This window comes from Panicum hallii, chromosome 6 (genome assembly GCF_002211085.1).
Source record: "Panicum hallii strain FIL2 chromosome 6, PHallii_v3.1, whole genome shotgun sequence".
NCBI lineage: Eukaryota > Viridiplantae > Streptophyta > Magnoliopsida > Poales > Poaceae > Panicum > Panicum hallii.
The window spans coordinates 42497819-42523177 of record NC_038047.1 but is presented as its reverse complement, the minus strand read 5'-3'; the positions used below and the strand labels follow the sequence as shown (position 1 = coordinate 42523177).

The following is a 25359-nucleotide window of genomic DNA, read 5'->3' as shown; positions in this document are numbered from 1 at the left end:
CTCTAACCACCTTCGCTGCCTTAGATTGAGGTCATTCTGAGTGAAAATATACTTCAAGCTCTTATGATCAGTATATATCTGGCATCGGTGACCTAACAAATAGTGCCTCCATATTTTTAGAGCATGTACCACTGCTGCCAACTCCAGATCGTGCGTGGGGTAGTTCTGTTCATGCTTTCTCAATTGACGGATGCATATGCAATCACGTGTCCCTCTTGCATCAATACACAACCGAGACCCTGCTTAGATGCGTCACAGTAGATATCGAAACTTTTGTAAACATCAGGCATAGCCAACACTGGTGCAGTTGTCAGCCTCTTTTTCAGCTCCTCGAAACAATCCTGACATGCCGCAGACCATATAAATTTCTTGTCTTTCTCTAGCAGTGACGTAAGGGGTTTCACTATCTAGAGAAGCCTTCAATAAACCTCCGGTAATACCCTGCAAGTCCTAGGAAACTCCGGATTTCCGAAACCGTCGTGGGTGGCTCCCATTTCAACACATCTTTTACTTTCCCTGGATCCACTGCAATACCTCCGCCGGTAATGACATGACCCAGAAATGAAACCTCATTCAGCCAAAATTCACACTTGCTGAGCTTAGCATACAACTGATTATCCCGGAGCTTCTGCAAGACGAGTCTCAAGTGCTCCTCATGTTCCTCTTCATCCTTGGAGTATACCAGATATATCATCGATGAACACCACCACAAACTTGTCGAGATACTCCATGAACACTTTGTTCATCAGATACATAAAAGTAAGCTGGAGCATTAGTCAACCCGAACGACATCACCGTATACTCATATAACCCATACCTGGTAGTGAATGCTGTCTTGGCTATATCTGATGGTCGTATCCTCAGCTGATGATAACCTGACCTCAAGTCAATCTTTGAGAATACCTTGGCTCCCCTCAACTGATCAAACAAGTCTTCTATATACGCGGCAATGGGTACTTGTTCTTGATAGTCACCTCATTCAAGGCCTGTAGTCAACACACATCGCTGTGTACCATCTTTCTTTTCAACGAATATCACAGGCGTCCCCAGGTGACGAACTAGGACGAATGTACCCTTACCTAGCAATTCTTTCAGTTGTTTCTTAAGTTCCTCTAATTCACCAACTGACATTCTATATGGCCTCTTAGCAATAGGCGCAGTACCAGGTAAAGATCTATATAAATTCAATGTCACGTTCAGGTGGCATACCTGGCAAATCATCAGGGAAGACGTCCGGGTACTCGCTGACCACTCTGATAACCTCCATCGAACTTGCCTTCAACTGATTCACTGCACATCTGCCGCCGACGGAAGTGTTGCAACAAACTCGAATCTTTCACCTTCCTGGCTAGTGAGAACCACGGATCGCTTGGAACAATGATCACTGCGTCGTATTTGTCAACCATCCATTCCGAGAATAATATCATACCACTTGACGGTAACTATCGGGTTTGCACAGAATTCCTTGCCCATGATTTGTATTTTTTACCCCGAGACATCGGTACAACCTCATTATTTCCCCCAGGTGAGTTTACTAACTGGAGTTAGGCATAGTGGCATAGGGGAATGGAGTACTTAGCTACGTATTCAGCGGAGATGAATGTATGCGATGCTCCAGAATCGAATAAAACTGATGTAGGGGCGGAGTTGACAAGAAACATACCGAACACAACGTCCTGAGCCTCCTGAGCGGTCTCCGCGGCCACATGATTCACTCGCCCGCGGGCGTAGTTTTGCTGACCCTTGTTGCTCTGGGGCGTCTGCATGTTGTTTCGGGGCTGTTGCTGCTGCTGCGGTGTCTGCCTCTGTCCACTGTTGTTAAACTGACCTGGAGTGTGCTGAGCGTTTTTCTTGGGACATGCATTGGCATAATGTCCCGCTTCACCACACCGGTAGCAAGTATTACCACCAGCGGGAGCGGTGGTATTGTTTCTCATCGGTGTGCCTGTAGGGTGCCTGGCGATTCTGCTGAAAGTTGGAGCGCTGCACTGACTGACCGGCATGTTGAGCTTGCTGCTGCTGTTGGTTTAAGCGCGGGTACTGACTCTGCCCGAAGTTGACATTCTGTCCCCCTGAGCGGAAAGGTGTCCCCTGCGGGGCATTGAAGCGAGGACGTGCATTACTGCTGAACTGCGTCGATGACTCGTACTTCCTTTTCTGCTCACCCATCTCCTTGCGGGCATGCTCCACCATGATGGCTTTATCCACCATTTTCTGGAAACTGTCGAAAGTATGCACCATTAGTTGATATTTGATAGGACCAATCAGACCTTCCCTGAAGTGGTCCTGCTTCTCCTCATCATCTGCGACATCTGCAGGGGCGTAACGAGACAGTTGGATGAACTTGTCCCGATACTCACTCACGGACATTGCCCCTTGCTTCAAAGCAAGGAACTCCTGCTTCTTGAGCTTCATCAGGCCCTTGGGTATGTGCTGCTCCCTGAATTTGCTCCTGAACTCCTGCCAGCCGATAGCGTCGGGGTTGTCATGAGCTGCTGTGTAAGCATCCCACCAATCCGCTGCGGTCCTTCCAGTCTGCCTGAAGCATAAAGAACCTTCTCCCTGTCGGTACACTGGGCGAGGTTGAGCATCTTCTCCACAGTCTTGATCCAGTCATCAGCCTGAAGTGGATCCGGCGAATGAGAGAACGTGGGAGGCTTGTGACTCATGAACTCCCTGTGCCTGTCCCTTGCTGGTGGTGGTGGAGGTGGTGGCGCTTGGTTCATCTGAGCTTGCATGTTGGCGATGGTGTTCGCCATGTTGGTCAGCAGCTCAGTCTGGGCGGCGAGGAACTGCTCCATTCCTGCAGGTGGCGTCTGGTGCGGTTGACTTGGTGGCGGGTTAGGGTTGGTGTTGTTGCGCACCCTCCGTCGCGGCGCTGCAGGTTGATCGACTCCTGATCCGGACCTGGTGTTCACCATCTGATTGGGTTAGAGAAAAGAGACTCATGAATTCAATCATGGAAAATGGGTAGGAACAAGGGCAAGATAAAGATAGCAACGGAAAGAAAACAACCCCAAAATTTTACTAACTATATATTTGTATTAATAACTCGATATGGTTGTGGTCATCACTCCACAACCTATCGCAATCATTACAAAGATCCAACTCAAACATTGTCACAAAACCAAGCACACTTTCACATTAATCTAATTTAACACACTATTAAGATCGCTCGTACTAACGATTACAAAAGAATCTTAGAAAACTCCTATTCTAAAAGAAAATTTACTCCTATCTTAACTCCTAAATCTATCCCCTAGCGGTAAGTGGTGCGATAGCCAGGCTCTCCATAATGAATGCGCTTGCGAGGGGGTGACTCCGGCAAGTACTCTTTTGGTTCAATGCTGTCGCACTCCGGAGGTAACACTGGATCTCCTCTCAGTCGAGCCTCCAGAATTGCCTTCTCCCGGATGGTCTTCATTAGCTTCTTCTTGATCTCCTGGATCTCTGCTCCGGCTGCATCTAGATCCGTGCTGAGAGCGGCGACCAGCTCCTGTGTGGTATCCAGGAGCAGACTTCCTTCCCCAGGGGGTGGAGCAGGAATCTGCGCACAAGTAGCTCCCCTCTTGCGTTGTGGAAATTGCTGGAACTCAGTGCCCTGGAGCTCTTCCTTGTAAGCGTAGCAAAGAAAGTAGAGTGCCCTCCTGGCAGCTTCACTAGTCCCTGCCTCCAAAGTCCTCCTGGGCACCTCATCAATGTGCTTAGAGTATTCCACCCAGCATCCAGGTCTCTCATCCGGAACGCAAATCAACACAGACACCAACCATTCTTCTTCCTGCTGGGCATTCTTGAACAAGTGAGCCTCAAAATGTGGCTTCCGCGGAAAACCAATCCTCTGCATGGCCCTCCAGAGAAGCGCGGGAATGGACCCTCGGCAGATTCCAAGTGAAGTATCTGCTTCCCGTAGTGAGGCTCAGGTGGTGGTGGGGTCGTGGCGACAGCTGGCTCCGGACCATCATCTGGATCGTCATCGTCACCTCCTGGCGCGTCGGAGTCCTCAGCATCACCCTTATCCTTGTCTCCATCTGCAGCACCTGAATCACCACCATCTTCTCCTGCAGGGCCCTCATTGCTGCCACTTGAAACCTCTGGATGGTCGTCTGGCAACTCCATGGGCTCCTCCTCAGTGTCGGTGTCCACCCATCCCCGTTGGAGTGGTCACAGTGATGGTCATCCAGTGGGTCGGACACTTCCTGCGAGTGATGAATCGGAAGCGGTGGTCCACGGGTGCTTTACGGGCAGTCTGCCTGATTCTGACCATCTGCAACAGAAACGAGAGCAACGCAAGATAGGGAATATTTAGAGGTAGATGCTACGAGTGACCTTAAAGCAAGATGGCATTTTTGCAAACATCAACACACTTGAGAGACAAGCATGTTTTCAAAGAGAAAAAAAGTAGAAGAATAACGATATAATCAAGAAAATAAGCAGTTTTCAAAAGCAAGAAGGCAGAAGCTTGGCTACTAAGCAAGATAAGACTTAAAATTCGACCATTTCTAGCTAGGCTAACGTCCTACAGTCAACACGGCTCTGATACCACTTCTGTCACACCCGGTTTAGAAAAGACAACCGAATGCATCCCATATGTGCGCCAGGATCAAGTTCCGCACATACAGTAGACGTCACAAGCGAGTATCCGAACAATGCATTAACGAATAAGAGTATAATAGTACTTTATTACATGACCGACAGTCTTAACCTTAAGCGAATAAATAAACGTCGATAAATAGCAGCGGACTTCAACTTCACAGGCAGTTGACTGGGAGGCACTCGCCTAGAAATCTCCAATATCCTCGGGAAACTCCGGAAAGTTGTCTTGTTCTGAGCAGCATTGGTTTTAATAAAGCAAGCGTGAGTACACTTATGGTTGGTACTCAGCAAGTGGAGTAAATTATATGACATGCAAGGCCAAATCAAGGATAAGCTGACATGGTTTGACTGCGATAAGCATTTTAGTTGGTCAAGTTTTATTTAGCAAGCATTAACTAAGTTTAAGTTATACCAACCCTTATATAAAACTGAGTAAATAAACATCAACCACAAAGAACAACGGCTTAATTCATCTTCAAGTTCAATTATCATGTGAGGGTCCAAGCCGCTCTTAACCGTGAGCACGGCTGATATATCAGTTTTCACTCTGCAGAGGTTGTACACTTTACCCACAGCTCGTGTTTCCCTTTTTGCCCGGGTTTGCAAGGCCCTTAAACACTTCCAAGGTGAGTGGCAGGGATTCACTACGAGGCCTTTACAAAGATTCCCTAACTTGTGACAATCCGCTAAGGTTTCAAGCCAAAGCGGTCATAACCCTCCCTATTGAGGAAAATACCTTAGCCAAGGTTCACATAGCTATGTGCCTCAAAGGACCGAGCTATACCCCGTCAATGCAACCCCTCTTGCCCTTTCGGTAAGATCATCACAAGCTAAGGTTTCTAATTAATTGGCCAAGACCAGAGCCATATAGTACTGTGGTTGTACTGTTTTCCTGGGTGGTTCTCCATGTTCCAATTCATTCGATAAGCTTGTTTGATTGCCATAACAATATTCCAAAGGACATGAGAGATATAGGAGGTAACATGCTTTCCAAACATCCAAAACTATTATTAAGCAACTAGCGTAGCTATAACATAAATAAAACAACCCAGGTTTAACAAGGAAGTTAAATAAAATCTAGTCATATCCTTAATTGGGTTCCATCATGTTCTATACACATGCACGCATAAAAGTAAAGGTGTAATTGTGATATTAATAGGACTGAAAACATGATCAAGGACCACTTGCCTTCGTTAGCAAACTGCTGCTGCTCAGGAAATTCTTCAAAGTCTTGACTCTGCGGATCCTCGAACTGCGCACCGTCTAACGTCGCACACAAGCACATACAAACAAGCAAACACAATAAATAAGAACAGTACACCAATCATTGAAAACAGAACAAAATAATATGTTGAAAACATTGTACAAGTCGTAAGGATCGCGTGAGCGCAAGAATCGACGAAATCGGAGTTAAAACGAAGAAGTTAGGGCTAAAACGGGGTTCCAGGGGCTTATCTGCGAAGATTTAGATCAAGAAGGACCTAAAACAGAGAAACCAGGGGCTAGATCGTGATTAAACCCTAGACAGAGGGGCTAGAACGCAAAATCTAGAGATTCAGGACGGCGGGTTCGATTTTGAAAAACCTCAGGGGTCTAAATAGAAGAATTTGGACCAAAACACGAATACTTTTGAATTGGGCAGGACGGCGGGTTGATTTCGGGGAAACTTAAGGTCTTATTTGCAAAAGAGGCGCGGGTTGACCGGTACGCGGTTTGATTGACTCGGCTGGATCTGATCTGGGCCGTTGGATTTGGATCCAACGGCCGGCCGGCTCGGGGCGACGCGGGGCGGCGGCTGAGCCGCGGCGGGACGCCGGCGGCGAGGTAGAGGCGGCGGCGGCTCGCCGGGGAAACGCGAAATCGCGTCCCCGGCCTCGGTTTCGAACGAGATTTGGACGGGGAGGTAGAGGGGACGAGGGGAACTGCTTTAGGGGGTAGAGAAGGGAGGCGACGGCCGGAGGCGGCTACCGGCGGCGAGAGGCGGCGCGGATCGGGCGACGGAGCCGGCGGACGCGGGGGAGCCGGGGAGGGGAAGAGAGAAGGCGGCCGGGGGATCCTCACCACCACACGGTGCTTCGGGGGCGGTCAAAAGGCGGCGGGCGGCAGCGGACCGACGGGGCGGCGGCGACCCGAGGCGAGGGCGGCGGCGGCGGCGGATGCGGCGGCTAGGGTTAGGGCGGCGGTGCGGCTAGGGTTTAGGGGGCCCGGGGTGCGGCGGCTTTTAAAGGACGGCCGAGGGGCGCCTGGGCGTGCGGGCCCGAGGCGGAGACGGCGCGGGGTGCGGCGGACCGAGCTCGGACTCGAGCTCGGGTCCGGCTCGGGCGCGGGGAAGGAGGAGGGCCTGACAGGTGGGGCCCCCTGTCAGCGCCAGAGAGAGAGGAGGGGAGCGGTACGCGCGCGCGGAGGCTGGGCCGGCGGCCGAGCTGCGGCCCAGAGAAGAGAGGGACGCGGGGGAAGAAAGGGAGAAGAGAGGCCTCGGCTGGGCCGGCCAGGAGGGAAGCGGGCCGCGCTGCAAAGGAGAGGAGGGAGAGGAAAAGGGACTGCGGGCCGGGCTGCAGAGGGGAAAGAGGAGAGGAAGGGGAGAGGGGTGGCCAGCCGGGCTGGGCTGGGCCCAAGGGGAGAAAAGGAGAGGGAAAAGAGAGAAGATCAAACAAAATCAAAAGGACTTTTGAATTTGAACTGAAATTTGAACTCAAATTGAATCCAGATAAACTACAATCAATAAAGCAATGCAAAGAGCATGAATGCACATGACACATATATTTCCCTATATTTATTTTTATACCTTAAGAAAATTGCTTATATAAAAAAAAAATTCATGTAACCCTTTGACCTATCATGCCATTCAAATTACTTTTGTACTTTGCAAAATTAGGGTGTTACAGTGCGGTAGTTCTCCCTCGTGCCGAAGATGACTGGAAGAACTACCGTACCAAGTGGGTGCGCCGTGTTACCTGGGATGATGCCATAGAAGGGGGATTTACTCGGAACTAGCATGCCCATGAAGTCCAGACCCATCTTCCTCAGAGTGCTGGCGAAGATGAGGTTGACACCACTCCCACCATTGATGAGCACCTTGGTGAGCCTGACCTCTGCCACCACTGGATCCAGGACCAGGGGGAACTTGCCGTGCTCCGAGAAGCTCGTCCATTGATCATCGCGGGAGAATGAGATGGGGACCTCCGACCAACGGAGTGGCCGTGGTACCGCTGACTTGATGGACATAATCTCCTGGAGAAGCAGCTTCTGGTCCCGCTTGGAGCCGAAGTCTCCATCTCCCCCGAAGATGACGTTGACGGTCTTCGAAGCATCCTGGAACTTCGCGTTGCGCCCTTGGTCCTCTTGGTCGTCATCCTCGGGTTCCTTGTCTGCTGGTTTCTTATTCTTCTTACCACCACCGGAGTTGCTGAATATCCTCCGGAGGTTGTAACAGTCGATGGCCGCGTGATTGGCACCTGGGTGCCATGGGCATTTCTTCTGCATGAGCTTCTCGAACTCCTCCTGCGTCGTCGACTTCTTGCCTCGCGAGGGACGATCCACAGCTGCAATGAGATCATCTCGCCTGCGCTTTTGGGGTGGACCTGAATAGTCCCGCTAGCCTTTGTCGTTGCGGTTGTCATTTGGACGCCTCAGATTGCTATCTTGGCGCCGTGGGAACCGCTCCCGCATCTTCTCCTCCTGTTTGGACCAGTCGTGCATCATGTCACGAAGGCCCGCAACAATTTTTGGTCTGTTCCGCCCGAAGTCTCTGTAGATGCCTGGGTCGGTGATGCCGTTGTAAAAGCAGTTGATAATGTCGTCCTCCGAGATGTTTGCGATGGTAGCACGAACGTCAAAGAAGCGACGTGTGTAGGACCGCAGGAGCTTGTTACGTTCATGTTTACACTGAGCAAGATCATGACGAGTACCTGCGCGAGCGATCTTTCCCTGGAAGTTGTCGATGAAGACCTTCTTGAGTCGTTCCCAGGAGTCGATCGAGTTGTTGCTGAGGCTCTCCATCCATGTGAGCGGCGCAGGGTCCAAAGCCATCGGAAAGTAAATGATCTTGGTGATGTTGGAGCCCCCTGCGACTTCAATGGCCGTGGAGTAGCAACGTAGCCACTGCTGAGGAGCCTGCTTGCCGTCATACTTGGTGATGCCGATCGGTTTGAAGCCCTCAGGGTACTTGTAGCTGCTGAACCGAGCGGAGAAAGCTGGGAAACGGTCGCTGAAGTCAGTACCTTTAGTCTCGACTTCTTCGCGAACCTTGCGCCTGGAGTCGATCACGGACCGCGCATCGCGGCCTTCATTAACATGCTGGCGCATGTCTTCTGAAGAAGGTCAATAATTAGCCTGTCGTGGGTTACCCCCTGGAGGTGGCTGCTGCCTCCCGCCAGGGGCCTAGCTCCCGCGAGCGTTGTCGTTGTTGTGGCTGGGCTGAGGTCGAGGGCGACCACCAGTCGTTCGGCTGTGAGCCTGGTTCCGACTCTCGCCCACGAGCTCCTCCCTAATAGTAGACGCCGGGTTTTGCTGATCCAGCTGGATCCAGGCCCTCTACGCGTAAAGAAGTGCTTGGCGCACATTCGGATCGTTTCTGCGCTCGAGTATGGCCGTAACCCTGGCGATGTTGGCCACCGGAGTCCTGAAGCCCCGTTCGCTTACGGCGGCAAATTAAGGGTCGAGCTCACGATGCATAGATCGCCTGCGCTCGTTGACCCTCCTTCGTCGGATTGTGCGGGCCCTGTTCCTGGCCCTCCGTGCCTCACGGTCGGCGTCGTTCTCGTCGTCGGTGTTGGCCGTGGCCTCATCTTCGGAGACCGCATCAAATTCGACGATGGAAAAATCGCCATCGTTCTCGCCTTCTTCCGCCATTAGCACCTGGCGGGAGACGAGCTCATCAGAGCTCGCATCGACTAGTTCAGTCAACTCCTCCACCACGGTGGCCAACGGCCTGCCCTCCTGGAAAGGCAAAGGCTCGAGGTGGGCCACAAGTCGAGCCTCAGCCTCGAGTAGATCGGAGAGCTTCATGTCCCTCCAATGTACGAAACGCCCCTCCAGTGTGGAGGTGATCATCAGATCACTGGCGCAAAAACAACCCGAAGCCCCCGACATGCGGTGGCTTTGGGCCCTCCAAGTTGGAGCAGAGAATCCAGTCCTTCTCTAACGTGGAGAGGGACTTGGAGATGTCGGCCTCCTGAAGATCAGTGGCCAAATTGCGTGAACCGAGTCGGGATCGGCTACGTGAATCCTTAGATTGGAACGAGTCCAACCCAAGGGAAGTTGCCCCAGCGCCGGATGAAGTCGCGCCGAGAGCTGACTCCACCTCGATCTTTGCAACGGAAGCATTGATCGATAAGTCGTTGAGATCATCAACGGACTTGTCGAGGTCACCGCGAAGATCCGCCACGGGAGTCTTTGGCTTCATGTCGACGAGGAATCGACGGAAATTGCCCGCACCATCTGCGATGCAGACCCACGAGCCAAAAACAAATGCCGTGCCCTGAGAGGGAACTGACCTGGTGAATTGAAAAGATGCCATCGAGCTCGCCGGTGGATCTTCGACGCGCTTCCCTACCTGGCGCGCCAGCTGTCGGTGTTTTACCGGCTGCCCACCGAGGGGTATATCCAAGATGGTAAGTTTAGGTGGGTAGACGCCGAGATCAAGAACTTGAAGGTGCAAGGAACACAAAACTTAGACAGGTTCGGGCCGCAAGGTGCGTAATACCCTACGTCCTGTGCGGTGGTTTGTATTCTCTTAGGTGTAGAATGATCTGGAGATCTTGTTTTGAGAGGGTCCCTATCCCCCCTTATATATCCGGAAGGCCAGGGTTACAAGGATCCTAACCAACATCAGCTAAGGAATCATACCAGAATATATCTCGAGTAGATTCCTTCTGTATCGGTTAGCTTTATCTCCTACTTAAACGGGATAAATAAGATGGATTTAATCTCTTAAACCACTTTAAACTACGTTATGTACACAGTCCCGTGGCCCCGGGTGTGACATACACCACTCGTAAACACTATAGGTTGAGATTGGTCTAATAAAAGAAACATCATCAACGATGGCTAGTATCATACTTCAATATCCAAGATAATTAATAGTTGTGAGGATGTGTCTATGAGAGTGGACCCATATTATTAGACTTTGTGCCGCAACATAAGAAACCGTGTCAAAGCTAATTAATTGTTATGATACAATCCATTGGGACTAGCCTTAGGAATCCACGATTTGAACGGGGCCGGTTGGATCATCGCCCGGGTCCAATGGCTGCTGTATTGTACAACGTGACACTGTCCAATTCCACCAACGTGGATTTGAGCTGGAATTCCGTAGGAGGCAGCTTGATGAGAGCGCAGAGTCGGTAACATGTTTAGCGCCGAGTCAGAGAAGGTCACGAGAGAACCGAGCACATGTTTAGTGGAAAAGAGTTGGCTAGCTGAAGGTGGAGGACGTGAGTGAGACGGACCCACTACTGCTCAGCAGCTTTTGGACTTTGACTCCTTGAAAGGCAGGGCTGGCACCGACTTTTGCTGGCTTTTCTTCTCCAAAGCTCCTTCCACGGTGCTTTGGGCGTGTTTGCATCCTTGGGCAAAAGTTTAGTTTTACCACATCAAATATTCGGATACTAATTAAGAGAATTAAATATAAATTAATTATAAAACTAATTGTAGAAGCTCTAGGTTAATTTATAAAATGAATCTATTAATTCTAATTAATTCATCATTAGCAAATAGTTATTGTAGCACTACATTATTAAAATCATGGACTAGTTAAGCTCAATAGTTTCGTTTCGCGAGTTAGTCTCCATCTATACAACTAATTTTATAGTTAGTCTATATTTATTATTCCTAATTAATATCTAAACATAGGAGGCTAAAATTTAACCTCTGACTTTTAGAAAAATATCCTTTTTACGTTCTCAACAATGAGCCGAGTTTGCATTTTCTCCCTAGAGTCGAAAACCGGCTATTTTAGCTGCATACACTATTGAAACCAGGCACGTGGCCCCCTCAACCCCATTGCAGCCCGGTTTTATCATAGCTGGCGCCATGTCAGGAGCCACCTCACTAATTTGGGAGCACTCCGCTCCGCGAAAACAAGCTCCGCTCTTGGTCGGCGCATCTTGTTTGGTCGGCCCCACGGCCCACGTACCTGTCTCCGTCTTCCTCTTCCCCTTTCTCTCTTCCTGAGCAACAATCCAAGGCGCCAGCCATGGCCAGCGCGGCCTAGTGTGGCATGGTGCGGCGACCAAGGTGAGCGAACCCGCGCCCCGCCGGCCCGCCCTAACTCAACACGCCGCTATCCTTCACTGTCTCCCCGACGGCTCCATCTCGACCAAGCTCTCCGCCTCGGTTCCCCTCCCCGGCCTCCGTGCAATTTAGTTCGTCGGAGTTCAGTTTTCGATTTAGAGCTGTGAATCTATGATGGAGAAGAATATAATTAATCCATGGTTTAGCAGAGGACCGCGCATCACACAAACTGATTGGGGACAAGAGGACCCATCCAATCAAGTTGCAAGCAGGTGGAGCAAGCTGACACCGTCCTCTTCCGGGGCGCAGGACGAGGTGGTGGAGCGGGAGCTTTTGGTGGTCGGAGACCGTGGTTATTTGCACGGAAATGCATGCCCGCCGGCGGAGGTGGGTGCTTGTACACAACGAAGATGGTGGCTCAGCACACAACGGCAACGAGCAGATCTCCTCGATCTCAATCGGATTTGCTTGGATTGAGAACAAAATCAACCAATTGCTGAATGAATAAGCCAATTCATCCAAAGGCTAGCTCGTATTTTGGATTTTTAGTGCACACGCTCGACGGAAAGGCAGCAGCCACGCATTTGCGTCGCGGGAGAGCACTCGAATCGGCTGTCCAGAGCAGCCAATCCGCAGCGGACAGGCCCCTTGGTGAGCTTACCGTTCTCGCCGGCGTCGTCAAGAATCACTTCCCGTGCGCCGTCTTCGACGCGCCGCCGCCCTGCACGCGGCTGGAGGACGTCGACGTCGACGGAGTGCTCATCGGCGGCGTGGCGTCGCAATGATGGGGCGGGCGATTCGATAGCGCCGGCTAGCCCGGACCAGAAGCGCAGTTTTGAGAGGAGATTATCTCCGGTCGGGAGCCGCGCGGCGGCGGCAGGCCATGTGATGGAGACCGATGGCCGATGGGGAGAAGACGGCGGCGATAGCGGTTTTCTATTTCCCCGTGTGGACGCTTGACTGTGAGGTGGGTCCTACAGACACGTCGGTTGGTGATATGGCAATGACGTGCCGCCAGCCAGGACAAAACCGGAGTGGAATGGGTCAGGAAGACCACGTGCCTGGTTTCAGGTCCAAGGAGCCAAAATAGCCGGTTATGCAGCAAGGTAAAAAGGACTTTTCCCGTGGTTCTAGATCGACCTGGAGACGGCCCAACAGGTTGGTGTGACCAGAGCCGAGAAGAAGAAAGCCAGGAAAATGACCCCGAAGAAAAATGGGCTCCGAATCCGTCGGCCTAGTGGGCCGAGCTTCTTTTATGATACACCTGGGCCTCACTTCTTTGGGCCCGGCCCAACGCGCTGTCTCCGAGGACGCGGGCCCCACGACCCTGGCCGGAGACCAGCGACGGCGACAGGCGTCGTACCCGCCGTGCGGTCTCCCATGCACTCCACGCCACTCCACACTCCCCCTGCTCTGCTCCTCCTCCCGTCTTTGACCACACTCCGCTAATCGCCGCTAACCACAGCTCAAACCACCCGCTTAAACCCCCTCGCACCCATGGTTAAAAACTCGGATTCGATTCCTCCCAGGTCCGGCACCAGGCAGTAGCGCCCAGTTGCCCACCCCGACGCGACGAGCCCTGCGGACCCTCGGCGAGCCGCCGCGAGCGTCAGCAGACCAGAAACCGACTCCCCCGCCCTAAAACCTCCCCGCAGCCCCGAGGGGACGAGACGAAACCAGCAGCGCCGACCACTCGCGGTCCGCGGAGATGCCGCTCGCCGCCGCCGCCTCGCGCCCGTGAGCCGACCTTCCCGGGGAGGGGGAGGCCCGCCCGTCGAGGAGCAGGCCAGCAGGGGCTCGGATTCGGCGGATCTTGATGCCGGGGGTGCGTCTGCTGGTGCTTCCTGCCGGATTGCCCCCGCATTCTAGCCGCGGCAAAGGATTGAGGGCCGTCCCCTGAGGTATTTTGGCCGGCGAGCACGGCGCGAGTTCATGATTTGCTAGGGTTTCTTATAGGCGTTCCTTTGAATCACCTCCGCCGGTCCGCCCCCCTGTCGATGCTTTATCCGTTCCGTGGTTCTTCTGGTATTTGCAGGGAAAGCGAAAGGGAGCGAGCGACTTTGGGATCAAGGATCGGCGAAAAGAAAAGGAGGGTCTTTTGGGTTTGGGGGCTGTTTGAGCTTTGGGGTTTAGAGGCTTGGTCGGGGCCCATGGATTTCTTCAAGATAAAGAAGTTCGGCAAGGGCAAGAAGAGCGCCGGGGTTGGGGCGAGACTGTGGAGTCCGATGACGAGGCCCACGCCGCCGGGAATGTGGCCTCCGAGGAACAACAACAGAAAGGTGACATTTTAGGGGAGAACGCTGAGGGGACAGAGGGTGCAGGCGCGGGCAATGGGGTGGTTGAGGGAGCCGTGGAGGAGGAGGAGGACGACGACGATGATTTCATCACGAATGAGGTGAAGCGGAGGCTCAAGGAGCTGAGGAAGAACAGCTTCATGGTGCTCATCCCCGAGGAGGAATGCGGCGAGGGTGAGGAGGATGGCGGGGAGGAAGGGGAGGAGGAAGGGAGTAGCTCCAGGGAGTGGTTGGAGTCGGATGTCGTCAATGGGTTCCCATTGTGCGGGTTTGATTCGCTGTATGATAAGTACTGCGAGAGGATGCTCGTATTTCATAAGATGATCGCGCAGCTCATGAAGGATCCAGGTAAACGATTGTGGATGTTTCTTAGTATAAGCTTGGCTGTATTTTCTCATACGTAACATGATGCATGCATCTAGTATTCTTCTCTCTTTTTTTGTGATTATGTGTATATATGGTCTGGTGCTATAAAATTAGCTATATTTGTGTTGAATACTTCAGCTTCTAGTTGTTGTTGCTATTCTAGTTGTATAGATTATGATCAACTCCGAGCCTTGTTAGCATGATAAAGCACAGTCCCTACTTTTGTAAAGAGGCTTGGCGGGTACAAGTTTTCTGTAGTAGTTGCATGCCTCATTTAGTATGCCCGCAATTGCTGCTTCTTTTCTTTTTGAAACCATCTTTATTAAAATGAAACTGTAGCATCAGGCAGCTGACATCACTCAAAAGGGCAAGATGAACACACACAACCAACCACTGTTATCGCATTCTGTCTAGCGTTACCTGGTTAACTGAGTCTGAGTTGGAGGCCCATGCACCCTGTTGGATTCAGGTGGTATTTGGCATGTCCAATTTTTTGTAGCGAAACGGACACCCATACCCAAATCCGAGTCGGACTCGGACACACACACCCCTGTGCCCAGGGAACACTATTGTCACATGTAGCAATTTAGGAATTTTCACCTTTTCCTGCTGAAATCCATGCAATTTTTCTTGTCTCGTTGAATCAGCCAATGTTTCTTGTTTAGCACATGTTGTTTATGGCCTTCAGAATTCCGTCTCACCTTAATCGGTATTTACTATTGCTTAATAAATTCGACAGCTTCATTTTACTGCTGTTTCTAGTGTACCGTTTATTTTTTATATATTTAAATAGCCCTTCCGCATACTTTCACCATTCTAACAGTTGGGCAACAAATACTTTCCAGAGTCACTGAACATGTCCAAAAAGTCTCCAAGATCAGCATCCAAATTGGCGTCTACCCTGCGCAGTCTCTCATTCAAAAGAAAAGATGAGCTCCAGGAGGATTGTGAGCAACTTCAGCAACAGCAAAGCGAAGATGATCCTTATCAAACACTTGAAACTGCATATGTTGCTCATGTTTCGTTGAGCTGGGAGGCTCTGCATTGTACATATGTACACCTGAGCCTTATAGTCGCAGCACAACCAGATAACCCTACAACCTACAGCTGTGCTGCTCAAGCATTCCAGCAATTCCAGGTTCTGTTGCAGAGATTTGTTGAAAATGAGCCATTTGAGCATGGTACCCGGGTTGAGATATATGCACGGTCTCGGAGCTTGTTGTCAAAGTTGCTTCAGGTCCCCACTTTTCAAGGTAAGAATCTTTGGGTTGCAGTTTCTGTATTTCTAACATGAATGTAGCCAATAGCATCTGAAACATGTTTCTGTGCGCCGTAGAGTTTTCACTGAATCTATGGAGGGTTATGGTTTTATAGACCTATCTTGTTGTGTCCAGAAAATTCCTATGACAGCTGGTGTGGTTCAGCAAATTCCTAATATATTTCAATCTACAGTTCACTTTTAGAATTATTTCTCTTGGTAATATCATAGAAGGTATGGTGGAATAAAGATCATTCCATTGTGAGATGTCATGGATTGTGATTCTCACATGCATACTGTTTGTCTCTAGGTATGTTGATAATTCCTGTTTACTTGACACTTACAGTCAATGTTCTTTCTATACATGAAAAAAATGGTTCCAGAAGTTCGGCCTGTTTGATAATGGTGTAATGTTGATTTCAAACCCTGTACAATTCCAAGTGTTGTAGAAATGGTTGAGGATCTTGATGCTGAGCCCATTTTTGTTTGGTCGTATTAAGTTACGTGTAACGCCGATTAAACCTTCTTAGGCTATTCATGCTTTATGCCCTGTCCTAGCATAGTACCACAGTAAATAAATTTTGGTAAATAGTCTACACATTTCACATGGTACAATCCAATTCAATCTGCTGGACAGTGGCAATAATAATGAGCGGTGATCTATTACGTTGTACTTTATATTCTTTTCTATTTCACCTCCATCTAAAATTGGAGAAAATGTTGACAGTGGTTCGTTTTGTACTATAACTCGACTGATTTCGAAGGGATGGTAACATGGATATGTATTTTTGGGATTAAGAGCTGCATGTTTCATTGTTCCTACAATTAAGTTCCAATAACATGTACCAAATCTATGCCTAAAGCGCTAAAGCTTTTTGTCTGCAAGTTTAGCATGGATGAGTATGCCACGCACAAGGACTTTCTCAATTAATATGGAGTTCTTGTACTGTCAGTAAGACTTGGTACAGATCTAGATTCTGAAGTTCTTGTAAGTAATGTCATGTGTACAGCTAGCTGGCTTGTTTGCCTAGGCTTTGTGCATCCATAACATTTGACTACATGACTGATGAATTCTTTCCAGTTACTGCTGTAACATATTTAATACCATGTACACATCATCCTGTACCAAAATCTGGCATCAGGTTGTACCCTATTCTACAGTATGCTAATAAGTGTTGAGTGCAGTAGACAGTAAATAGTGTTCTTTCTTTGTTTCATTTCGTCCTTTCTTTTACTATGTTTCTAAATTCACAAAATGTATGTCTATTTGTAGGTTATAAATTTGGCCACTTGCTTTTACCCTTAAATAAGCAGGAGATAAATTTGGCCACTTGTTTGCATTGCATACTTGAATGATTGATGAGTTCAGTTGTGTCGGATTTATCTTGATTGACATTTTTGTTCTCTCAATTCAGTTGCAGACAAGAAAGATAACACTGAAGACCAAATGGAACCATCAATTTTCGCACCTGATCTCATCAAATTGTTAGAGGACTCTATCCTAACTTTCCGCCTTTTCTTGAAAAAAGACAAGAAAAAGAATAGTGCCCATATGAGTACTCATGGCCACACTGGAAGCTCGATTCATCATGTGCAATCTTCACTGGATAAGGTAAATTTTATTCTGTTGACATCAGTATGATCTTTCACTCCCTTTGTTCTATATGATCTTTTGTCTTCCGTGGTACTCTCAAAACTCGGTAGCGATAGAATGCATCTTTCCCAGAATCTGATGTCGGGCGCATAGTTATCGCATCACCAAAGAGACCTTTATGTATGTTATTATCTGATAAGTTTTCTTGAGTACCCGCTAATGCAAGTATCTGAATCTGCAGAAGGAGGCGAAGGTGAAGGAGCTGTTCAAGAAGAGGTGGAAGAGCAAGACCTGGCCGCCCACAATGGAAGAGGTCCAGCTGCTGTTCGCCCTGATCGACATCAAGGTGGTGTCGCGTGTCCTGCGGATGGGGAAGCTGAGCAAGGAGCAGCTGCTGTGGTGCGAGGAGAAGATGAGCAAGCTGGACCTCTCCGAGAACAGGCTGCGCCGCGACGGATCCCCCATCCTCTTCCCCTGCTGACAGCCGCCGGCGTGTCCGAGGCACCGGCATGCCATCTGTAGCTCATGCCGTTCCTTCCTTCGGCTGGCTACCTTATGATGATATATGTACATGCCTTTAGGTTGAACTGAAATGTCCATACTAAAGTTGGGCTTAAACATCTGCTGCTGTGCGTTCAGCTCGGAGCTTATGCAATGCAACATGGGCAACATGCTTCGTTTCACCCGGGAACAGGTTTCTGAAACCTGTGGTACAGTCAACCATGTTTGGTTTGGCCTAACATGATGCTAAATAAGGAGGACGCATCTCAGCTCCCAGATAAACTCGTCTCTGTCAACACATGCAAAAGATCCCGTGCTGCGTCGGTTGCAGCAGCTTGATGCTCACTACTCTCCTGCGAATTCTGAATTTTTGTGGGGCACTCTGTACCCTCCTCCCTTTCTCCTCCGATGATTGCTCTGCACGACTGCATCTGCATGCAGATCCAGGCCACTTGCGCCATGGATGCTACGCTCGTGCGAGCGTGCGACCGGCCCTGCTCAGAGGCCATGATGCGCCTTTAGAAGAAGCTGAGCTGCTGCTGTTGCCATGTCGTAGAGTATTCCTTTGACGACACGCTGTCAGTGAGAGCCCGTGCAGTCTCTAAGGTGCCTCATCCAGAAGCTTTGCGGGCTGCAAAAATTTACAGTATTCTTTTAAAAAAATTACAGTGACCTTTTTACCTTCGTTCACGAAGGCGAAAGCTTCAGTGAATCCGTGTCACATTCCTCGTGCAAAGGAACGGCATCTCAATGAAGAATCGACCACGGGTGAGCTCGAGAGTTGAGAGAAACGCTGTTCACACATCAGTAGAAGGTCTCTGGCAGGGGGGACCAGCTCGATCTCGTGCTCCTGCGTGCGTGGATCGGCAGCGTCAGCCGAAGCCCATGAGCGCAGCAAATGGAGACGGAGGCTGCTGCTGCTGCCTGCGGGCATATGAATGCGGGGGGGCCTCATCAATGCGGTTTTGTGTGCGTGTGTGGGCAAACTGATCGATCATTCACTGTGCTCCTGCAATTTATGTGCCATAATTCCGCACTGTGCAGATTCCACTTCATCTTGCCGTAGACCACCTTCATCACACTTAGTTACCGTGTTTTAGTACATCGACAATTTTTTTTTAAAAAAGAAAACTTGTCTTCGACATATTTTATCTATTATAGTGGTATTGAACTATTCCTTTATTGAAAAAGTAGTGTTTTGATATGATTTATCAAAAAGGTTAGTGGAATTTCAGTGAGTGAGGAGAATATTTTGTGGCAAATCTTCAGGTATCATTCTCATATGAGTTATGACAAAGTCAAAGTCCTTGAGCCTTCACATGTACTCATGTCCAGAGTCTTAGGCTGGACTGCTACACGTATTGTAGGCTGTAGGGCTGTGGTGTATTCTGCTCTGTACCGGATGCTCTAGCTGTACTAGGGCAGTAGGACTGCTGCTCACCTGCAGAAAATGGCTGAGTTGGAAGAAGCTATGTGTGGACTTTACTACTCATCGTCCTCCAACGTCTCGAGATCCACGACGATGCTGACGGCGATGGCGATAGCTAGCATCTGCCAACGGCCTCACTGGAATTCCAATTCCTTGGTCCAACGCTAGGGGCCTGTTTAGATTTCAAAATTTTATAATTTTGGTACTGTAGCGGTTTCGTTTGTATTTAACAAATTTTATCTAATTATGGACTAACTAGGCTTAAAAGATTCGTCTCGTGATGTACAATTAAACTGTGCAATTAGTTATTTTTTTATATACATTTACTGCTCCATGCATGTATCCTAAAATTGATGTGATGGAGAGAGAGTTTAAAAAGTTGAAATTTTGATGGGATCTAATCGAGCCCTAGACTTGCTTGCTGCATCCGTCGTCGTCGTCCTCTCACTCCTCACAGCAGGTGCAGGTAGCTCAGCAGGGTAAGGTAACTGATATCTGATGTGGCCTCTCTCTCTCTCTGTGCAAACAAAACAAAAGCCTTGCGCCCTAGCCATTTGCACTCAAGCAACAAAAGGCCTTGCCATGCCATCCACGCCGGGTTGGATCAGCAGGAGGGGGAGTGAATGCCTCTGTGAGGCAGCACAGCTTGTAAAGTGATGAAGGCAACAGCTGCATATGGTTCGTTCAATGCAGCCTGGAAAGAGCAGGAATCTGCACCGAGTCCTTGATTACTAGCTGCACAAGGAACAGTTTCATCTCAAGTACAGACAAACAGGTAGGTCATTTGGTTTAAGATGGTGGTTTAAGTAGGTCACGTCATGTGTACCTACAGCCATGGGAAAACTGTCAGCCAAACATAGGCTGGAAATGTGCAGATGCAGATCATGCAACAGCAACGTAGATAAATACTACCAGATGAGTACCAGTGCCTAGAATTGGGATCTTGATTCTTGCAGCCGTATCATGAGCTGTGGACTCTATTGCGAGTGAGTGAGTGTGGGCTGAGCTGTCTGTCCAAAACGTATCCTATCTTGCACTTGGCACTTTGCAGTTGCTGTCTACTATACATCAGTACAACAAGTAGCTGAGGCATGCAGATCCATCCATTTACTGGTTGGTTCCCTGCATTTTGCTCTTGCAAGTTGCAGTCCTGCAGACATCGAAAATATAGCAGTGTCATAAACCCATGCAGGTGCAGCATGCAAATGCAAGCCTGGTTCCTGAGGAGGCACTCAATTTCTTTATTGAATGAAATTTTCATGTCAGCTTTGTGTGGTTTCTTACAGAGTTTGCAGTGCAAGTGAATTAACTTATGAACGAGGACAAATGATTCTGAAAAAAAAAACCTGCAGTGGGTTACAACAAACAGGGAAACTGCTGTTGGGAAAGATGAGCAATTGACCAGACTGAATGCTCACTGCTGAGCTCAGTGTAGCAGCCACTCTCATTCTCAAATACAATAGTGCCATTTCCTCATTGCCTTTTTTCCCTGATGGTGCCCCACATGGCACTGATGAAAAGAGCAAGCTGAGATTCTTGCTGCGTCCCAAGAGCTGGGCAGTTGATTAAGGTTAGCTCTGTACTATGGATCTATACTGGCAGCAGTAAACTATGACAAAAACGACCATGCTTGCCAATCATTCATGTCTTCTTCTGACTTTTTTTTAACTTGATGCAGTGTCTTGCTCTGACTGATGGGACATTGAAAAAACAGGGCCTGGTGTGACTGTCATTTGGCATGTCCTGGAGTGTCAACACCCTTTGCAGCTGCAGCTTGCAGGCATCCGATGAGGAAGAAAATAGTAGTCTGCATTTGTTTTATTTCTAGCAAGTGATGGGCACAAGAATAAAAATCGTTGCTAGTGCTTGACTTATGGAAAGACCTTGTTTGTCCTGTGTTAACATGTGCACTTGAATCTGCATTCTTGCCTTTTTAACCATTTGCAATTTCCAGTTTCAGAACTTCATTCAGACAAAAGTCTGACTTATTAACATAAGCCTTTACTGACAAGATTGTGTTTGGAAACTTTATCATTTGCAAGTGCTTAAATTTTGTGTTTTTTTCCCTCTATCAAGTGAGAGTTACTGAATGGTCGGGTTGTCTGATAGAAGAAAATCAGGTTCAATCCCAAGGAAATGGAAAGGAAAATAAATCAAATCACTGTCTGTCCAGATAAAGAGGGCCTAAAGACTTGCTGGTTTCTCAACCAAGAGTATAAGTTTTTTTTTTGCCGCAGATAGGCGTGCTACTAGGTAGTACGAAGCAGCTAAGCTCGAGATAAAGGCGTGAGCAAAAGGTGTCTGGAGAAAAAAAAATGAGGAGCATGCCCGAATCTTTCGATCTCTTTTGCTTTTATCATCTCTGAGAAGGAGGCAGGTTAACAAGCCGTGCTTTATCTTTTTGAAAATTCCCATGCATGCCCCTCTCCATCCATACAAGAGGTCCTTTTCAGACTTGCTTTGGAGTGTCGTCCTCATTGTCAAAAACTCTGAGGATAATCTACCATTTTAATCATAAAAGTGTGTATTATCGTCAAATTAGAAATTTATCAATAAACTCTTTATAAGAATACTCGCACGATTGGCAAACACTAGAGTTAGGGATACGAGATTACAAGTGGCTATCTCACTAGGGTCAGCTTCTGCGCGCGCTTCCAGAGGAAGCCGCTATCTCCACCGAAAATGACATTAACGACGTTCTTCGGGTCTTGGAAGTCTTGGCCCCCGATTTGTCACCCTTGTTGCCATCCCCCTGATCCTTCCGCTTTCCGTCTCGAGGAGGGAGTGGATTGCGGAGGCTGACACACTCGAAGAGCATATGTTTTGACTTCGGGTGTATCGGGTACCGTTTGTGCAGGACTTTCTCAAATTGTGCTTGATTGTTCCTCGACTTCTTGCCCCGCGGGTTGCGCTCAACAACCGCGACTTCTTGGTTTGACTTGCGTCTTCGGGGATTCCCCGAGTTGTTCCGCTGGTCTTTGTCGAAATGGTTGTGGCTGTTGCCCTTCTTGTCGTTGTTGTACTCGGGGAAGCGCTTATTTTTCTCGTCCTCCTGGTCAGCCCACCGTGCCATCATATCACGTAGTTCCACGATAGTAGTCGGGCGGTTGCGTCTGAAGTCGTGGTAGGTGTGCTTCAAGAAGAGGCTGTTCTGGAAGCAGCGGATGACATCCTCGTCGGTGATGTTGGCGATGGTGGCTCGCATCTCGAAGAAGTGCCAGATGTAGGATCTCAGGGTCTTGGTCAACTCCTGCTTAACCTAGGATAAATCATGATGAGTACCAGCTCGGATCGTGGATCCCTGAAAGTTGTCGATGAAGGCCCTCTTGAGGTCCTCCTAGGAGTCGATGGAGTTTGGCTTGAGCCTTTCGGATCAAATGAGGGGCACGGATTCTAAGGCTACTGGGAAGTAGAGTGCCTTGGTGGAGTTGGATCCGCCTGATACCTTGATGGCGACGGAGTAGCAGCGAATCCACTGGCGCGGATCTTACTAGCCGTCATACTTGGGGATGGCGATTGGTTTGAAATCCTTAGAGCAGGACCCATCGATGATGTTGGAGTTGAACGCAGGGAAGCGGTCACTATCGTCGGTATCGTGGTATATGTCGGGTCGGTCCCTTCTCCTTGCCTCAATGATGCGCCGCGGGTTGTGATCATCGTTGATCTTCTGCCTCAGATCAACCGTAGGAGCGTTCTGTAGGCTGGCCTCAGGGCTGAGTTTCGCCCCGAGGCCTTGCATCGTGCCGGCTGCGGGGTGGGCACGGAGGTTGTTGCACCTCTTGGTCGGCGTTGCCACGCGCAAACTGCTAGCCCTAGCGATTGTCCGTGGCCGACTTGATTGTTCTGGTTGCGCTGGCGATTGTCATTCCCCCGAGGTTTGAAACCTCCTCCAGGGGTGCGACTAACCTGCGCAGAGTCACCATGACGCTCGGATCTCGAGAGGGTCTTCCGTGTCGAGGATATTGGGTTTTGCCCATCGAGTTGCACGAGCGCGCGCTGGGTTAGGTATTGCAGCTTTTGCACCTGGGGGGTTTGATGGTAGTTGTTGACCTAGGAACACTGCCTATGCAATGGCGCCGATCGGGGTGCGGTACTCCCGATCTTCAGCTGCTGCAAAGACGCTGTTGAAGGTTCTCTGTAGGTTGTGTGCACGGCTTTCCACATTCCGCCTGCGCTTGGCACGCTTAGCGTTCTTCAATCGTCGGATCCTTTTGTACTCCTCGTTCTTGTCCTGGGGGGCGTTCGCCGTACGCTCGTTGGCAGATACATCCGCGAGTAGTTCGGCATCGTACTCAGGACCCGGCTCATCGTCCTCCGCATTGTGAAGGGAAGCCATGTAGACTTGACAACCCGGTGAGCTCTCAGTTGTATGGCTGTATTCGACTAGCTCTGTGCTGCCTTCTTTCTCTTCAATGATGCGAGAAAGGAGCCTGCCTTCCTGAAAAGGCAGTTCCTGCATGAAGGCCATAAGGTGGGAGTCGTATTCGAGTAGCTCAGAGGGCTCCAAGCCTTTCCACTACACGAACCGGCTTTGCGGCGTAGACATTATGGTGAGATCCAGGTGACTACCCGAAAAGAATTCGGGGTCATCGTCTGAGTCTGAGTAGTTGTCGAAGATAGAGGCCCCCCGATAGGCGGTGGCTCCCTCGTCTCCAAGCTTGAGCGGAAGATCTAAGTCCTCCAAGTTGGAGAGGGACTCAAACCGCGTAGCCTCCTCGTTGACCGAGGCGGCATTGTGTAACCCGAACAAGAATCGAGCACGCCCCTCCTTAGATCGGTTTGAGTCCGATCCGAGAAATCTAGTGCAACACGAGTTGAAGTCGCGTCGAAAACGGACATCTTCTCGGTCTCCCTGGTGAGATCGGGGAGCAGCAACTCGTCGAGATTATCGATGAACTTATCGAGATAGCTGCATTGGTTTGCTGCAGAAGCCTCCGGCTTGCTGGAGTCAGCTAGGTGGCTGTTGAAACCACTTGAGTCGTTGGCGACGCAGATCCAGGAGTCGAAGGCGAACATCGTGCCCTCATCGAGCATGGTGCTGGTGAAGTCGAAAGATGTCATTGAGTTCTGCGGTGGATGCTCGATGAACACTGTCGGTGTTTAACCGGCTGCCCACCGAGGGATATACCCAAGGTGGTAAGTTTTGGGTGAGGAGACGCCGAGATCAGGAACTCGAAGGTGCAAGGAACACAAGACTTAGACAGGTTCGGGCCGCACGGAGCGTAACACCCTACGTCCTGTATGGTGGTTTGTATTCCCTTTGGTGTAGAATGACCTAATGATCTTCTTTTTAGAGGGGTCCCTGACCTCCCTTATATATCCGAGAGGCCAGGGTTATAAAGGTACTAACCAACATCAACCAAGGAATCGTACCAGAACATGTCTCGAGTAGATTCTCCCTGTATCGGTTAGCTCTATCTCCTATTTAAACGGAATAAATAAGAGATAAATAAGATGAATAAGAGATAAGACGGACTTAATCTCTTAGATCTCTTTAAACTATGTTATGTGCCCAGCCCGGTGGCGCCGGGTCTGACAAACACCCCTACCTGACGCGCTAACTGTCAGTGTTTAACCTCCTAGCCCACCGAGGGATACCCCCGAGGTGTTAGATTGTAGGTCCGAGAGATACCCCCGAGGTGGTAGATTGTAGGTGGGGTGTCGCCGAGATCAAGAACTCGAAGGTGCAAGGAATACAAGATTTAGATAGGTTCGGACCACCAAGAGCGTAATACCCTGTATCTTGTGTGGTGGTTTGTATTGTTTTAGATGTGTGTATCTTTCAAAGGGGTTCCTATTAGCCCTTATATAGTCTGTGAGAATAGGATTACATAAAAAATACGCGCTAGCTTCCTTATGTTCCGACTGTTTCTACTACAGTACAAGTACTTACAACTGATGTAGGGTGTGTGCCATGTCCATCCCCTACGCTAAAATATGTACGACATGTGCGCAGTCCCGTGATGCCGGGTCTGATAGGTAGACACGTTATTTTAGTTCATTTCTCTCTCATAAATTAATTCACGATATGCCAACCATTTTGGCAAATTTTGGCTCGATGCAGGATCCAAACAAATGGAACTGGCAAGGT

The 25359-nt window shown here is 49.5% G+C and overlaps 1 pseudogene; it reads left to right on the top strand.

Annotated features, from left to right (window-relative positions):
* Positions 1–13310: 13310 nt before the first annotated feature.
* On the top strand, positions 13311–18115 carry LOC112897216 (annotated as a pseudogene).
* The last annotated feature ends 7244 nt before the right edge of the window (positions 18116–25359 follow it).